Here is a 6,743-nt window from a genome sequence, read left to right as displayed (position 1 = left end):
GTTGCAGCTCCCTCCATCTATGATGACGCGAACAGAACGTTCCTTCACAACTCCCTTTGTATGGAACAAATTATGCCTCTGCTTTTGCTCAGCTTGTGTGACCTGCACACTCAAAACACGTTGAGCAACTAAACATTCATACCTATGAGCATCTTCAGGAGCCATGTATTGTGTCTCATGATCAGAATCATCTCCACCGTGTTCTTCACGTGTAATAAGAGCCAAAGTCTCCTCATCATAGTCACTAGCGAACTCATACCCACCATCCTCAGTAGCAATCATCACACGCTGAGATTTGCATTCTCTCGCAAAATGTCCTCTTCCCTTACAATGACGACAAATAATATCACTTGTGTGCCCTGTTGATGCCATGGAAGAAGAAGAGCTCTACGCAGGCCCGACAGGTGTGCTCTTGGCAGATAGTGGTGGTTGTGCCTGCTTTCTTGTATCAAGGCTGGAGGTGGCACCTGATGGAGGTGCTGGTGTTGTGGAAGTAAAGGATGCATGTGGTGTCCATGATGAAGATCGACCTGCAAAAAAGTTAGTTCGCGCCAATGTCTGTCGATCCTGCACTTCACGTTCAGCTTTACAAGCAAGATGGAATAAAAGAGTGATATTATTATACTCCTTATACTCTAGAATGGTATGAATCTCTCTATTTAATCCACCCATAAAACTTGCAAGCATAGCTTCATTCTCCTCAACAACACCACATCTAATCATGCTAGTTTGTAATTCCTGATAATATTCTTCTACAAGATTTTTTCCTTGTCTTAAACGCTGCAATTTTTGAATTAATTCACGTTGATAATATGGTGGAACCCAACGAGTATGCATAGCAGTTTTCAAAGAAGCCCAAGTAGCTAGAATAGGATATAATCTACAATGTTCAGACCACCAAACACATGCAAAGCTAGTGAAAGCAGAAACAGCTACAGGAACACGTCTCTCCTTAGGATATTGTAAACATGTAAATCGTTGTTCAGTTTCTAACTCCCAAGTAAGATATATATCAGGAACATATCTTCCCTCAAATGGTGGAATATTCAATTTCAGTTTAGGGAGATGGTCATGATCTCGTACCTGAGGGGGAGCCCTGCCATTGCCATTATTTGCATGTGGACGACCTGGTGGTTGTGGTGTTGGTGGTTGCACATAGTTCTGATTTTAATCAACCTCATCCCCGTAATCTTCCGCATAATCATCCTCCTCTGCATCAGCAGCATGAGCCACAGAAGTGTCAACAGCAGCACCAATAGTTTGGCCAGGCGCAAGAGGGACATGACTCGCTCGGCAGAGGGCTGTTTCGCGACGTGGAGGTAGTCGTCGTCGTCGTTGTCGTTGTTGTCGTCGTCGTCATCATCATCGTCGTCATCATCGTCGTCGTCGTTGTTGTTGTAGAGGCGCATTAGGTGCAGCCGGTCGTGGTGGTGGAAGACGCACGAGCAATTCATTAAACTTGTTATCGAGCTTTGTTTCGAACATCTTCTCCATGCCATCTATCTTCTCCATGGCCTCTTCAAATCTGTTTAGCACATCTTGCACCTGTCCACTCATCATTTGCTGAAATTTATCATGCAACTCCTTATTCGTCATGTTCTCCCAGTCAGTCTCGTCGACTTGTGATCCTGCCATGGTTAGCAGCAATAGAAACACACAAGAATATGATCCTACAGACTACTAACAATAGGTGGTGGTGGGTGTCACAAATCCGTCAAGCAAATCTCAAATTCTTACCAGTTCTTACCCAGCAGCAGGCGGTGATCGACAACCATCATAGTCAAAACTCTCAAAGCTTGGATAGAGCTATTACCAGGGAGAGTCAAACGCATGACGTAGATGTATGTGGAGCTGGGAAGGCTTATAATATGGTAGCAAAAAGGGTCAGCAATAATCAATTCAGAGATGCAAAGTTGAATAAACGCTCAATGATGTGCTGGTCCTAGGCTAGACCGTGCTAGAGACGCGAGCCTAGAACACTAACAAAATCACGGCGCTGCACGTAAACAAGGGAGGAGCACACTCTGATTTTTTTTTCTCTTTTTTTTGCACTTTTTTCCTCTTTTTTTTGCTCCGGAACAATTTTTTCCGAAAAAGTCTACAAATGGTCTAAAAACTGCCTAGCCAGAAATTTCCAGACTTAGTTTTTTTTGAGTTTGGAACTATTTTTCTACTGCGGGTAGCACGGAAGTTGGGGAGTCCGACTTGGTAACGACTCGAAGTATCGCGTGATCTAGAACTCGAAAACAAAGCAACAAATACTGGACTCGGACTGGTGGCGGAGATGAATCTGGTGGAAACTCGGACTGGTGGCGAATCTGTGATGGAGGTGGACTCAGATTATCGTGATGGCGGTGGATATGTGGTATATGGCAGCGGCGATATCGATGGTGGTATAGTATGTGGCAGCGGTGACGATGATGGTGGTATATGGCAGCGGTGATGATGATGATGCGGCGGCATGCCTACTTGTGAATAGAACTTGAAACTCTAAAGGACTAGACACTAAGACTAGCAACTAGACACGACGATGCAACCACAAATTCAACAATGCAAAACCCTAAAAAGATTATGCAAAGGCTCAAATTGGTTCGGATATGATGAACTAACCCTAATTTTTTTGTGGCTTTTTCGTGGACTGTAGGTATGAAGAACAGACTCGATCTAAACTATGAAAAACTGTAAAATCTCACCGAGCAACCTGGAAATCTGATACCACTTGATAGAGGATAAGGTGTCCCATATTTTGATGAGATGGTGGCTATCATTTTGGAGGAAGTCGACTTTGACGATCCGACTACGAACGTGCGAGGACGTCGCGCCTTAGCAATCGCTAAACCAACTCCGAGAGGTTATTGACCGTGCCAGAGCACGATCAACCTGACCATGAAGGTCTGTTTCCTGCAGGCAAACGAAGAACAAGCAAGAAACTAAGATTGCAATCTGGATATTGCGAATATAAGAGGAATGCTTTATTGATCAAAGGTGGGGTTCTATGACGCCTTTGTCTGGTCATTGAATACAAACGAAGTACGCGAAGTTGCAGCTGTGGCAAACTTTAATCTAAACAAAATCCAAAGTCTAAACGATTCCCTAAGGGTTGTATATATGGAGGAGAGAGGGGGAATTTCGTGGCCCTTGGAGGAGGGGTCCGAAACCAACCCTAAGTCTTGTTTCCCCACTATTACGGACTCTAAAAACAGCCTATAATCAAGTATTTCGAAATCACAAGGGCCTGGCCCAAAAATAAGGTGATGCGGCACCTAGGATAGCCTCTGGATGAAATTTAGGAAGTGGCATCTTGTATATTTCATCCAAGGCTTCATGCACTCATTATGGTGGCTTCAAAGTCCTGGAATCATCACTTGTAACTCCGTTCTTGTTCCCCTTGTGCACGCCATCATCTCCGTGCTTGAACTTGCTCCAAGGTTCATCTTTCTTGTCCAAGCTAGGCCCTTCATTTGTAAGCAAAACAAATGTATCCAATTTAGGCAGCATCATATTCTCATGAACATTAGAATCGTTACCAAGAAACGAAAGTACATGGTAATTTAATTGGCGTGCGCGAGCTCTAGTAATTGGTCCAGTATGTATAGCAGCAGGGGTTGTGGCTATAACAATGGTATTGATGTCCTCATCACCATAGGGGAGAGGGGAGGCAGCCCACAAGGGGTGGCCGCACCCCCCTCCCATAGGGAGTCCGAATTGGACTAGGGGAGGGGGCGCGCCCCCTTTCCTTCTCCTCTTCCCTCTCCCTCCCCCCTTTCCCCCTCCACGAGCACGAAAAGAGGCGGGCCGAATCCTACTAAGACCTGGAGTCCTAGTAGGACTCCCCTCTCCTTGGCGCGCCACTGGTGGCCGGCCTCATCCCCTCCCCCTTTATATACGTGGGCAGGGACCCCTTGGAGACACACCAATTGTTCCAAGCCGTGTGTGGCATCTCCCTCCATGGTTTACTCCTCCGGTCATATTCACATAGTGCTTAGGCGAAGCCCTGCGTGAATCACATGACCATCACTGTCACCACGCCGTCATGCTGACGAAACTCTCCCTCGACCCTCTGCTGGATCAAGAGTTCGAGGGACGTCATCGAGGTGAACGTGTGCTGAACTCGAAGGTGTCATACGTTCGGTACTTGATCGTTTGGATCATGAAGATGTTCGACTACATCAACCGTGTTAACCTAACGCTTCCGCTTTCGGTCTATGAGGGTACGTGGACACACTCTCCCCCTCTCGTTGCTATGCATCTCTGATACGTCTCCAACATATCTATAATTTTTGATTGTTCCATGCTATTATATTATCCATCTTGGATGTTTTATATGAATTTATATGCTATTTTATATGATTTTTGGGACTAACCTATTAACCTAGAGGCCAGTGTCAGTTTCTATCTTTTCCTTGTTTTTGAGTTTATAAGAAAAGGAATACCAAACAGAGTCCAATTTAAGTGCCAATTTTTGATGATTTTTTATGGACCAAAAGAAGCCCCCGAAGTAAAAGAGTTGGGCCAGGAGAGTCCCGAGCCATCCATGAGGGTGGGGGGCGTGCCCTACCCCCTGGGCACGCCCCCTATCTCGTGGATGACTTGGAGACCCCCCCCCCCTGACGTGAGACCTACGCAAAAAATTCCTATAAATACAGAAACCTCCAGAAAATAACCTAGATCAGGAGTTCCGCCGCCGCAAGCCTCTGTAGGCACCAAAAACCAATTGGGACCCTGTTTTGGCACCCTGCTGGACGGGGGATCCATCACCGGTGACCATCCTCATCATCCAACGCTCTCCATGACAAGGAGGGAGTAGTTCACCCTCGGGGCTGAGGGTATGTACCAGTAGCTATGTGTTTGATCTCTCTCTCACTCTCTCTCTCTCGTGTTCTTGATTTGGCACGATCTTGATGTACCGCGAGCTTTGCTATTATAGTTGGATCTTATGATTTTTTCCCCTCTATCTCCTTGTGATGAATTGAGTTTTCCCTTAGAAGTTATCTTATCGGATTGAGTCTTTAAGGATTTGAGAACACTTGATGTATGTCTTGCATGTGCTTATCTGTGGTGACAATGGGATATTCACGTGATCTACTTGATGTATGCTTTGGTGATCAACTTGTGGGTTCTGTGACCTTGTGAACTTATGCATAGGGGTTGGCACACGTTTTCGTCTTGACTCTCCGGTAGAAACTTTGGGGCAGTCTTTGAAGTTCTTTGTGTTGGTTGAATAGATGAATCTGAGATTGTGTGATGCATATCATATAATCATACCCACGGATACTTGAGGTGACATTGGAGTATCTAGGTGACATTAGGGTTTTGGTTGATTTGTATCTTAAGGTGTTATTCTAGTACAAACTCTTGAATGGATCGATCAGAAAGGATAACTTTGAGGTGGTTTCGTACCCTACAATGATCTCTTCGTTTGTTCTCTGCTATTAGTGACTTTGGAGTGACTCTTTGTTGCATGTTGGGGGATAGTTATGTGATCCAATTATGCTATTATTGTTGAGAGAACTTGCACTAGTGAAAGTATGAACCCTAGGCCTTGTTTCCTATCATTGCAATACCGTTTACGCTCACTTTTATCACTTGTTACCTTGCTGTTTTTATAATTTCAGATTACAAAAACTATTATCTACCATCCATATACCACTTGTATCACCATCTCTTCGCCGAACTAGTGCACCTATACAATTTACCATTGTATTGGGTGTGTTGGGGACACAAGAGACTCTTTGTTATTTGGTTGCAGGGTTGCTTGAGAGAGACCATCTTCATCCTACGCCTCCCACTGATTGATAAACCTTAGGTCATCCACTTGAGGGAAATTTGCTACTGTCCTACAAACCTCTGCACTTGGAGGCCCAACAACGTCTACAAGAAGAAGGTTGTGTAGTAGACATCAATCTCCTAGATAGATCTTGCGTGATCGTAGGAATTTTTTTTAAATTGCATGTTATGTTCCCTAACAGTGGCATCCGAGCCAGGTCTATGCGTAGATGATATGCACGAGTAGAACACAAAGAGTTGTGGGCGATCATAGTCATACTGCTTACCACCAACGTCTTACTTTGATTCGGCGACATTGTTGGATAAAGCGGCCCGGACCAACCTTACATGACCACATTCATGAGACCGGTTCCACCGACAGACATGCAACTTGTTTTGCATAAAGGTGGCTGGCGGGCATATGTTTCTCCAGCTTTAGTTGAATCGAGTTTGACTATGACCGGTCCTTGTTGAAGGTTAAAACATCACACTTGACGAAAAATCATTGTGGTTTTGATGCGTAAGTAAGAACGGTTCTTGCTATAAGCACATAGCAGCCACGTAAAACTTGCAACAACAAAGTAGAGGACGTCTAACTTGTTTTTGCAGGGCTTGTTGTGATGTGATATGGTCAAGACATGATGTGATATAAGTTATTATATGAGATGATCATGTTTTGTAAAAGTTATCGGCAACTGGCAGGAGCCTTATGGTTGTCTCTTTATTGTATGAAATGCAATCGCCATGTAATTGCTTTACTTTACCACTATGCATTAGCGATAGTCGTAGAAGCAATAGTTGGCGAGACGACAACGACGCAATTATGGAGATCAAGGTGTCAAGCCGGTGACGATGGAGATCATGACGGTTGATAACCCACAAGTATAGGGGATCAATTGCAGCCTCTTTTGATAATTAAGAGTGTCAAACCCAACGAGGAGCTAAAGGTAGAACAAATATTCCCTCAAGTTCTATCG

The sequence above is a fragment of the Triticum urartu genome, chromosome 3, assembly GCF_003073215.2.
Source record: "Triticum urartu cultivar G1812 chromosome 3, Tu2.1, whole genome shotgun sequence".
Taxonomy (NCBI): Eukaryota; Viridiplantae; Streptophyta; class Magnoliopsida; order Poales; family Poaceae; genus Triticum; species Triticum urartu.
The sequence above is the reverse complement of the archived record's forward strand: the minus strand, read 5'-3'. Positions refer to the sequence as shown.